Source organism: Callospermophilus lateralis, chromosome 10 (genome assembly GCF_048772815.1).
Source record: "Callospermophilus lateralis isolate mCalLat2 chromosome 10, mCalLat2.hap1, whole genome shotgun sequence".
NCBI classification, from domain to species: Eukaryota; Metazoa; Chordata; class Mammalia; order Rodentia; family Sciuridae; genus Callospermophilus; species Callospermophilus lateralis.
The window spans coordinates 90,450,165-90,462,991 of NC_135314.1; positions in this window are offsets into that span (position 1 = coordinate 90,450,165).

Here is a 12,827-nt window from a genome sequence, read left to right on the forward strand (position 1 = left end):
TTCAAATTTTTGAGCTGGCTTTTTCCCCAAGAGCAGGTTTTAAATAAGTACCATATTACTAGCCAGTTTTATCTCATGTTCCATTTAATACATTACCTGTTGTTTTTTTCCTAATAAAGGAAAGATGTTATTTTCATTCATAAAAAACAAAAGAGCTCCTCAGTCCTGTTGTATTGATTTCAGTAAATATTTATCATATTTTACTTCAGATTGCATCTCTTAATCTCATTTTCCTGCTCCAGGGATTCTCTATCTTGTACCTGAGTAAACTCCTCAAACCATCTCCACATGAACCTTTGCCTAACCCATTTGTTTAGGTCAGACTCACCTGGGATTTCATGCCTTGGCATTTGCAGAACTTTACTTGCGCCAAACATGCTCGAATTTGCTCTTAGCTTATGAGATCTCTCCAGCAAAGCTTCTGAAAGCCACAACTCCAAAATGCTCTGTTACCTCAATACCAAAATTTCAACTCCAAAATGCCTCAGGTCTTCAAGTGTTCAAACCTATCTTAAAGAGCTAGTGGAAGCCTTCCTCATGGAACTGATAGGCTGAACAAGAGCTCCTTGTACTTCTCTTGACTAAAAATGCTGTTTAAGGTCGATAGGCTAGGAAGGAAGATTCACAAATAGGTAAGTCCTCTTTGCGTTCCAGAAGGATATCAACGCATTCACAGGCATGGTTTACTTTGACAAATGCAGAGATATTTTTCCCACCACAGAAAGTAAACATGCACACCAAACCAGTATAACAGGTTGGAACATACAGTACTGCTACCCTCAGGCTGCAACTTAGAAGCACAGACACTAAGGCACCTTCCTGCTTAGATTTTGTTTTCCTTTTAGTAGCCATACAAAATAAAGCATAACGTTTTGAGAGATTATCATAAAAAATACTCTATGCGTGTGCATATTGATTTTTGACTAACCCCTGGTTGTAATGAAACTAAATATCTTAAAAGCCAATAGACCTCTACGTAGTCAAAAGACAACACAGCCTGGATAGATCGGTCACACAATAGCCTAACTGAACACTAGACAATGCTTTCACGGTCATGAATACAGAAACGGACGATGTCAGTAGGGAAAGCACTTATAAGACTGGTTTCCCTTTACGAAATCAGAAAGCAAATGCCTCTAGAAAATAATGCGCCACATTCTTCCATAAAGTTACAGGCTCTGGATGCCAGGGGTAGAAACCAGAAAATTCTAGCAACTGCTTCTATAAAACCAAAGAGAATTTTCTTAACTTCATAGGATCTCTGTATATATTTTTTTGTACCTATCAGGTATAAACATTAAACTTGAGGACCTCTAAGCTCTCTTCTAACTTGAAAATATTAATATTCTACAGTTATTTTCTCTTACTCTGACAGCCAAATTCTCCTTCAGTGAGTTGGTGAAGAATTCTCTCCTGCTGATTGCTATCGAGCGCTGAAACTGCCTTCCACAGGGTCTAGCCAACTCCCCTATACTTGTAGCACTTACTTTTTCAACTGAGATCTATGCTTTTGTAGTCTTTGAGAGTAGAGATTTCTTAGAGCTAGATAAGGAAGAAGATCCACGTGCAGTGGCATATACCTGTAATCCAGTGGCTTAGACAGGAGGATCAGAGTTTGAAACTTAGTAAGTCTTAAGCAACTTATCTAGACCACATTTCAAATAAAACATTAAAAAAGGGCTGGTGATGTAACTCAGTGGTAAAGTACTCCTGGGTTCAATCGTTAGTAATATATATATATATTAATATATATATATATATATATATATATATATATATATATATATATAAATATATATATATATAAATATATTTATATTAATATATATATATAATATATATATATATAATAAAATCTCTCTCTATATATATATATATAAAAATCTCCATATATATGGAGATTTTTTATCAGAAGTGCTCAGAAAATCCCCTCAGTTGTTAATTAGGCAGCCTGAGTACCTAATATGTATTGAACCTAATATGTCTCCCAGAGGAGACACCCCCCACTCAAGGTCACCTCTTCTCACAAGGTTTCTTCAGTTTGTGAGAACTCAGAAATAGTTTTTTTTTTTTAAATTCAAATAATCCCAAGGGTGAAGAAATACATTGTAATCTTTAAAAAGCAAAAGTGGCTTTGTACATTTTTTGACCAAGGATGAAAAAAGAGAAAGAAAACAGAAAAAAAAAAAAGTTCCTGGTGACTGTTCCTGAGATAGGAAGGACTCAGTAGATAAGATGCATAGCTACACAACAAAAGATTATTTCCTTTTTACTTTTTAAAAATAATTCTGAGTAGGAAATTTCACGCCTATTAATAAGAATACTGGGACAAGTAGAAAATGCTGGTTCATCCTAAAAGAAAAGAGGTTAAGAAGCACTTATATGCCCAAGGGCAACTCTGGAAAAATCTTAGAGTAAACCATATCTAGGTGTCTGCATGTTGGGAAGGGGACTGCCACTCGTATCATCTGAGCCATGCCAATCGAAGACTCCAATCGAAGACTGACACAGAACACTTGGTGGTATGAATGAGTTTGCATGTTACACAAGAACATAATTCTTCCTTTCCTCAAAAATGCTTAGAAAGCACTGGTTCCTGTACTTTATGTCGTATTATTTATACATTTTATTTGTATTTTCAAAGATTAGAAAAATAATTTTTAGGCTGGTGACACATGCCTATAATCCCAGCGGCTTGGGAGGCAGAGACAGGAGGATTATGAATTCAAAGTCAGCCTCAGCAAAATCGAGGCACTTAGCAACTCAGTGAGACACTGTCTCTAGATAAAATACAAAACAGGGCTGGAGATGTGGCTCAGTGGTCCAGTGCACCTGCGTTCAATCCCAGGTACCGGAAAAAAAAAAAAAAAAAAAAAAGTTTTACATTGTTTTTCCCTAAATAAGTTATTTTATGGATCCAGAGAATATTATAAACCTCCATGTACAACATCTTAATTTCTCTTGGGGTTATATTGACATTGGGTCTGAAAGAGAGAGATTGCTTTTTATATTTGAAAGGATAACTGAGATCTGCTCACATTATGCTAAAGACAGCCTTGGATTAACTTCATTTTCATTAGGGAAAAATAGGTTCCCGATGCTAATGAAAACATTAAATGTTATTAGTACATGGACTTCATACAAGGGCACTGTGCAACCAGGTGCTTAGGTATATGAGTAGTTCAGTCACATACAGGAATAGCACTAAAATGAATAATCTTTAACAATTCTATGCTGGCCTTCTGTCTTAGACTGTTTTGTTCTGCTCAGACTGGGTAATAAACAAAAATTTATTTTTCACAGTTTTGGAGGCTAGGGATAGGAAGCCCTAGATCAAAGTATTATCATCTAGTTTGGGATTTTTTTTTTTTTTTTTTTTTTTTGTACCAGCGGGAACCAAGTGGGCCTTAAACACTGAGCCATATCTTTAAACCTTTTAAAATTTTATTTAGAAACAGGGTCTTACTTAGTTGCTGAGGCTGATTTTGAACTCATGATCCTTCTGCCTCAGCCTCCCAAGTTGCTGGAATTACAGGCATGTACCACCACACCAAACTAGTGTGGGCCTTCCTGCAGCATCTTCATGACAGAAGGCAGAAGGGCAGGGCAGCATTAATCCATTTAAGAGGACAGAGGCCTCATAACCTGAATTGCCTTGGGGGTTAAGTTTCTAACAAATGAATTTGAGGGGTCACATTCAGACGATAATACCATCCAAATTATAACTAGAGATGGTACAGTGAATCAGAATAACTAGATAAATAGTTTTAGATAAGTGTTATCCAAAGCATATGATGGAGTTTCAATGATAATATATATGATAGTTTAATGATAATATAATATCCTCAGAGCTAAATTATGCAAGTCAATCATTCATACATTGAATGTATAAAGCATAGTATTTGAGCATTGTTATTTCAAAAGAACATCCATTTGTGTGTAGAATCTATAATAATTAATATAATTTCAAAGACACTCTTTTTTTATAAGTGCTATTAAGTAAAAAGCAAAATTAAACATTTAAAAACCCGCTTTCATTTACTTTGATCATTTTGAAACTCAATTTCAGATATAGAATAGAGTATTTCACAGTGAACACAATAATATTAGGGAATTCTCCAAATGAAGACTCCAGGATATATTTGATTTGTTTTATAAGATATTATACAAACATATCAAAATCTCTTATACATGCAAATAAAGCTGTAATTATTCTCCAATGCTTTCCTTTAAAATTTTAAGAATTCATATGTAATTTGAAACCTGCAACTGAAGTACCTTCATTTCTCAACTCTGATTAATAGATTCTCTTAATAATCTTAATGCAAATTTGTCTGAAATTAAAGCATTCAATACTCCAAGAAGACAGATCTGAACTATTTGTAGACTAACCAAGGATACATTTCAATTCAGATAAGATCAGAAGAGAACAACACATTCCTTATTGAAAAGTTCTCACAGAGTACACAAAAGAATATGGTCTCATGAGTGTTCCCCAACTACAGATGTATTACAGACACAGGTACATGATACCTTAACTTAAACCATGGTATTAAAATTGTATACTATAGCACTTGTTTTAAATTAAATGTTGTACATGTTTTTATCTGATATGTTGATTATTAATTCTGAAAGTAGTTGCATTTTATACATATATATGGATATGAGAAAGGGAAAGTTGCCCTTACACAGTAGAACATAACTATTGCCAGAAACCTAACATGCATCAAAGTGCCAGAGCAAAAGGAAAAAAAAATGTCTGTATACATGCCAGGACTCCAATATAAGAAGTAAATATCACCATGATCCCCAAACAAAGATTGTTGATAAGGGAAGAGGGAAGAGGTCTGTTTACTCCTTGGTCTATTTCAATCCCTAAACACAGACAGGTAGTGTTCCAATACAGCCTAGGATAAACTATTCCGCTGGTTTCCAGTTACATGCATTTTATACAAAATCATTACTATATGAACATCCATAGGAACCTACGAGTTTCTCATATGCTGTTCCAAGGGAAAACTATTACAGACACAAAAGGAATCTGTTATAATCATATACTATCATAATACCATTTGGTCCATAAAAAGCATACAAATAAATTATGAATCATGCTAAATGAGGCTTTTATCTTGTTTCTCTTTGATGAATTCATTAAGTGATTATTTTTGTTAATCTTTTATGTTAAAAAGCTTTATAATAGCATTTTACATAGTACTTCAAAATATTTAGAAAACATACAGAGTAAAAATAAGATTCCTGGATCCTTAAGCAGGTGTAAAGAAGACTAAAAGAAATCAAAGAAAAATTGAACAAGTAAGCAATGAAGTAGATAAAATACTTATATGATCAGGCATATCTACAATTACCTGATTATTATTCTGAAATGTGTGATATTTCATAGGTGTAGTTATCTTTTTGATTATTTTCACTTAATGGAAAACTGTATAGTTTCATATTTTTCTTGGTGCCATATTATTTGTAGTTTCACAGGAACATAATTAACAAAGTAATTATCAAGTAAGTTTTCAAGAATATGTCTTGATCAAAATTTCATTTATAAAGATGGTAAATAATTTACAAGAAAGTAGACTACCAGAAATCATTGCAATAAGTAATTGTTAGGCCCATTTTTCTACTTTTTTTTTTAACTTTTCTCACTCAAAAAAGTGAAATACGAGAGCTGTATTGCATGTTTCCAACAACAAGCCTAACTATAGACGCCTGTCAAGTCAGTGTCAACAAAGCCAATCCCTTCAAAGGACAAAGGTATCTGATTAAGTAAGACTTGTAAAACAAACCGCTCTGCCCAACTGATAAGCTCTCTCCTGAGCTCCTGTTTTCTCCCTTTAAAAAGGGGTTATATTAATTACAAGGACACTTAGCTGGTTTACCCCAGAGATAGCCATTCCTGATTACAAGTAAAAATTCCACAGGTAGGGACAAAAATCAACATTTTGCTAATGTTAGAAAAGGTCCAATGGGAAAACACATTAGAAGGTGGTTGCACAATTTCTCCAGCATGATATGGGAGATTAAAAATTTTTTCTTACTTTCCACTGAACTTATGATTCTCTGTTGGTCAAGTTACTGGGCACAACACAGACAACATGCGTGTTCTCCACCAGCAACCCCAACCTCCTTTCCCCACCCTCATAGAACACCTGGAAAACACAACAGGGGGCATGCGTGCTTGCGTGTGTGAACACGCACACACTCTCACACACAGAAACAGAACTATCAACACTGCTTAAATTTCTGACTGGGAACATTTCATAGGCTATTGGCACTTACCTTGCAAAGATGTGTTAGGCAAGCTTGCTTGATTCTCTCCCATTTTGTTATTTCTTTTTAAACGAAGCCAAGCAGTTTCAAGTTTGTGTTAGTTACCCTGCAAGCTTTGTGACCTTCTGACTTTCTACTGTAGTATTGTAACAGTATACTACCTGCTTTCTTCTGTGAATAATTACCATTCTGCTTCCCGTATTACCTGGGCTTGCAGGACCTGTTTGACTATGAAGTGAGATCACATCCTTTGATCCAGCGTACTCCTATTAATGCGTGTTTCACAAAACGTGGCTTTGTTTCAGTTTGATATTAAGTTTGAATCTTTGAATCCCGTACTTTCACTTCAGTCCAGAAATGTGCTGATATTTTTCTCTGAAAGAGCATTGATATGACAAACACACAGGACTTCAGAGCCAGAGTTTTGTTTCTCTGGTTTCTCTTAGAGAAACTAAATAAAATTTAACTAAATTATTCAACATCCATTTTTTTTTTTTTTTATAGGAAAACAACAGTCTGGGTGAGAGTCCACTCCATGCAGCTGTGTAAAGGCTGACTTTCGAAATCTCTTATTCTTACTGAGTGACAATCACTTGTTTGAGAATTGGTTTCTTAGACCATAAGATAGAATAATATCCATTTCAAAAGATTAATATGAAGATTAAACACAATAATGTGTGGCCTGTCCTAAAGATTGTGAATGATATAATACAGACAGCACTCTCTATTTCCTCCTCTTTCTGTTCCTCCTTTGTCTTATTTCTTCTCTGCTTCCTTCTGTTCTTTTCCCAGTAAGAAGAAAGTACGCTAAACTGGAGCACGGATGTCATGGACTATGCTCTGATATCAGTTGTGCTGTTTATGAACTTAAAACACTTAAAGTGATTATTTACTCCCATCTTGGAGGGTCTCAATATCCTAATCCATAGAAGGATAATACTGATATTTGCATAGGGACAAGGTGAGCATTAAATTAGATTAACTTTATGCCTCAAACAAAAATAATCTCTAGTGAAAAACAGACATGAATTGGAGATTTATCTTTGAATGTTAATTTTTATGTGACAGAAGATCACAAAATTAAGGTGATTTACTTAAGTTCTGTTTACCATAAGTTTTATGGTACACACTTCTCAAACAAGTGATCGTCACTCAGTAAGAATTAGAGATTTCAAAAATCAGCCTTTGCACAGCTGCATGAAGTGGACTCTCACCCAGACTGTTGTTTTCCTATATTTAAAAAAAAAAATGGATGGTTAATAATTTAGTTAAATTTTATTTAGTTTCTCTAAATATTTTATTTATGTAAATAAAATATTATTATTATTTACATAATATATAGAAAATCTCCACTTTCTCCTTCTAGAATTTCTCAACTTTTGGCTTTTGAAACACAAGTAAGTCTCAAAGTCTTCCCTTAGTAGTTCTTTCATTTTTTATTTAAAATAATTTGTATACCATGTTTGCTAATTAATTAATTTGCAAAAGTTGATTATATAAATTAAGTAAACAACAAAAAAGGCAAACAGCTAGAACAGTTATTCTCAGAAGTGCCAGAAATTAAAGCAAGCCTGACTTTAACAAATCAACACAAATTTTATTTATTACCTCTCGGGATCTGTTTCCTCATCTAATATGAAGAAGCTGCCCAATTTATCATGGTAAAACCATTTCATAATTATTCAAGAGTTTCTAATTTATAACCCAGGTATTTGTGGTGTATTTCAGAAGAGACTACTCCTTTGCCTACGCCAATTACATACTGTAACATACGAACCATGCTATGTACTTTACTGAAAGTAACCTGAAATTGAATGTTTGCCAATACAACACTATAATCATCACATTCTGACTTCCCCATAAGAGAAGCAACATACGTATCAATCCTCACTCATTATGACAAACTTGGAAGTATATTTACATATCTGCCCCAGGCACCTAAAATTAGTCATTAACAGTAATAAAGTGTCCATTCTCTAAGAGCTGATTTAGAACTTCTAGCATGTGGGAAGTTATAATGAAAGTAGATTACAGAAGTTCTATTCTTGAGCCAAGAAAAATCACAAAGACATAAACACCAGAAACCACAAGAGTTTTTGTAGATCCATAGAAAAAAAATAAAAATATACATTCATAAATATAAATATTCATATACCATAAATATAAATAGAGTGAACCATTTACAATGAAGTGCCACACACATATACTTTGTCTCTCCCATTCTAAACCTTTTTAAAATTTATTTATTTATTTAATTTAATTTTTTTAAATTGGGTATCAGGGATTGAACTCAGGGGCACTCAGCCACTGAGCCACATCCCAGGCCTATTTTGTATTATTTTTAGAGACAGGGTCTCACTGAGTTGCTTAGGACCTCACCAATGCTGACCCCTCCTGACTCAGCCTCTTAAGCTGCTAGGATTGCAGGTGGGCCCCACCACACCTATCTCCTCGTAAGGTTTTTTAAATACCTGGAAAATTTTTTTCCAGGAGATTTTAGAAATATATAACCCAAAAGTTTTGTACATGCCTAGAAAATTTTTTCACCTCCTCTTTGTCTGACTGACTCATATGCAGAAATTCTTCTTGAGCCTGGTCTGGATTAAGGACCTTCTATGTGCTCCCAGATGTCCCTTAACAACTCTCAACTTTTAACTTCTCCATGGCTCTTGTCATATTGCATTATAAGTAATGCTTAATTATTTCTGTCCTGGCATCCTGTTATGCTATGGCCCCAGTGTTCAACACCACACCCTAGCCGCTAGCACAATCCCTGGTACATAATACACCTTCACCAACTATTCCAAAGATGAATAAAAAGTCCATCATAAAGGTTGGACTAGAGGGTCTCAAAGAAAATAAAGATAGGGATTAGCTTCTAAAAAAGATGACTGAGGATGTTCCAGAAAGCAAAAATTACAAACTCCAAAATGAAGAGATGGGGGAAATAAGTAGATTTACCTTTAAGAACAGGAAAAAATTGAGTTAGAAGGAAAAAGATATGAGGACAATAGTGAAATGTTCCAAAAAAGAGTTCAAGGCAGAAGTAAATGAAAAAAACCCCAAACCACAATGTTCATGCATTAATTTCAATTTCACACACCTCACCAACACCACCACCACCACCATCACTAAAACAAATGGCATCGGTGGCATTAGCCAGAACAGTGTCAGTGGATGCTGAAAAGGAAAGTGACATAATTATATACATTATCAAGAAATTTCTCTTAATCTTGAAAGGCTCAAAATGAATGAGTCCTCCATATGCATTCTGAGTCTTTTCTGTAAAATTTATTGAATGTATTTTTAAACTTAGATGAAACAATGTAAAACAATATGTCTGACTACATTTCCTATTTGTGCCACCAATATTATGAAATTGAAGACGAGAAAGACCAAAGGAGAATAATATAAATACTATGATCCATCTTTCAGGTTGAAGGTCCTCAAAGATATGGTTATCTACCTGTCCTCCTGCCCCACCCTAAACCCATCCCATTACTTGGTCTGCCCACCAAGAGGGCCCACCCAAAGTAACTAGCTCCTCCCATGACCTGGCTCTGATAAGGCCATATAAAATCCATACCCTTGTCGGGGCCTGCCACTATTTCCATCCACCAAAGATGTGCCCTCTGGTGCTGAATAAAGCATCACCGGTCCACAAAGTCTTCCTCCATTTTCGTTTTCTTTTGTATTTTCTTTCATGTGCTTTCAGGTCCTGCCTATAAACTATACATGGTGAAGAAATTAATGTTATAGGTTAAACCCATGTGGTCAGTTACAGAACTGATTATTGTTATTTAGTTCTGATTTTCAAGGAAAATATATGTGAAAATTTGAAGAAAATTACAAATTGTTTTTACCAAGTTCCAAACATTGATATTACATGTTATGGAACATGGGACCCTTGGTCTGTAAAATTCCAGATCCATTTAACTTTATTAAAATCATAGACTGTAATTTCATTAAAACCATGGAAAGAAAAGGAAAAATACAAGATTGGTTAGAAAAGGATTAAAACACTTATAATAATAATCCTTCAATATATTATTAGAGCCAGGCATGGTGGCACATACCTGTAATTCTAGCTATTCTGGGGACTGAGGCAGAATGATCACAAGTTTGAGGCTGATCTGAACAACTCAGCAAGATTTTGTATCAAAATAAGAAGTAACAAGGGCTGGAAAATGTAAGTCAGTAGTAGAGCATCCCAGTAATGGTGGGTGGCGGGAGACAGTATTTGAACAGAAGTAAAAGTATTTGCTATAGAGAGACTGGGACAAATCTTCCCCAAATCCCAATGGTTGAAGAGAAATTCTATGTTAAACTACCAGGATAGATTGTCAAGATTAAAGTTCCAAAAATTAAGCTGATGTGTTCTCTTTTCAAGTGCATCATCTAACAGTATCTATTTCCTGCATTTTAGAATAAAGCAAATGTAGTTCCCATTCTGTCCTACTTTAGTTTTTCAACCTATTTAAATCTGTTCCAGATCTACAAAGAAGCTAAGTAACAATGTCTGAAAAAATTAAATGTAATAATATTTAAATATTCAACATTGTGTCAGACAAGTAATAGGAAACTTTCTCTATGTTACCCCAATGCAAGCCCTCAACCCTGTGAAACCACACCAAATGGAACAAATATGTTCAAATGTTGTGAATTTATCACAAATTTTCTGAATTAAAGTAATTTAATAAATTTTCTTTCTTGGTTAAAATAAAGCCAATGGTTTTAAAATGATGAAGTTAACATGATATTATGAATCATATGGTGTTAGACTCAGGCATTTCATCATCTAGTTTTCTAGAATACATATTCTTCATTAAAATTGGAAGTTCTATTGATTATTTGTAGCCAAAAATTCCTAGGTGTAAATTGTCTGATATTCATAGATGCTAAATCGCTATAAGACCTACCAGATAGAAGATGGTTGGGTATTCCAGAAAAAGGACAAAGTATGTAGTATAAAAGAATGAGTAGAGATCAATTAATATTTTCTCATACTTAGAAATACCAACCAAACATATTCTGTCTCCCTTTTCTGGATCTGGGTATTATCATCTACCCAGTTGCTCTAGGCAGAAATTTAGGATATGTTCTTGGCTTTTCCCTTACATTTCCTAAATAGTACCAAAGTCCTATCAATTGTGTGCCTCATCTGTCATTGAAGTCCATCCCTTTAACTTTCCATTTCTGTTAAGTGAGGTCATTATTGTCTCTTGCCAAGATACTCCCCAAAATAAAAGTTCTTTTACATCTAATGTATCCTCTCTACATCCTCCAGAGTGATCTTCCTAAGGCATAGGAATCACACAATTTCCATGCTTTCATGTTCATTAAACCCACAGTCAATAATGTTAACATGTTATCACTATGATTTTCCATCCCAGTGGCCCTTAATTCAGCATTAACATTCTAGCCCACTTAGCTCCTCTATAAGAGTCTGACATCCTCAGAAATACTCTAAGCAGCTGAATATATAATACATACATAATCATATTTACATTTCTAGACACATAAACATGAAAAAGTGTTTCAAAATAAGGAAGGAATACTTGGTGTCTTGTTTTAGGATTGTCTGGTAGGTAAAACTATCCTTTTAGATACTACTAACTAAACTTTCAATTGTTGCTTTTTTCATGAAATCGCACACAGAATTTTTTGAAAATTAATATTGTTGAAGAAAAAGTAACTGTTTTAAAGTAAAGGAGCATTCGATAACAAGGAAATAAGTTAAGTCAATATTAATGGCAAGGACAGTGTTGTCATTTTAATGATCTTGCCACTACAATTTTGTTAAATAAAGAAGCCAAAGATATACAAATTATATTTTATATTTGAACACACACACACACACACACACACAGTAGTTTAAAAATTACTGATGGTTTGCAGATAAGTTCATGTAATTAAGAAATAAAGTGACTCATCTAACATAACAGGCACATAATGGTGCCAAGTTGGAAGTTAGGTAGGAGTTATGCTGAAAAGCATTCTAATCTGCTGCTGGGAATAGCATCCTAAATCCATATTCTGAAAGAAATATGTAACAAGACATTAAATATATGCTTGTAATAATAGTACACACTGTTACATACTTTTTATTAGGATAATGAAACATTTACTTAAATGCCAGAAAGTTTAAACTATCTTGTTAGCTTTATCATCCTCATTCATATAAATCCACTAAGAGTGGGAAGGCTAAATTTCTGCCTTTAATACAAAACTATTTTTCAGACCAGAAAGTCATTTTCTTATACCAATTCCTCCCAACAAAGGTATGACTGTGACAGCCATCTAAGCATCATCTAAAAGAGGGGAAATGCTGAGACGATATAAAAATCTATTTAATACTGTCACAGAACTATAACAGGAGATACAATTCACATGTTCACACATATATAAAACTAATTACAAATAATGATTAATGCCAACAAACTTTGGAATGCACATGTTAACTGATGCAAGCATAAAATGGCGAATGTATCAATTTGGGAATTTTAGGACACATTAAAAATCTAGAGAAAAACCTCTAGAATATC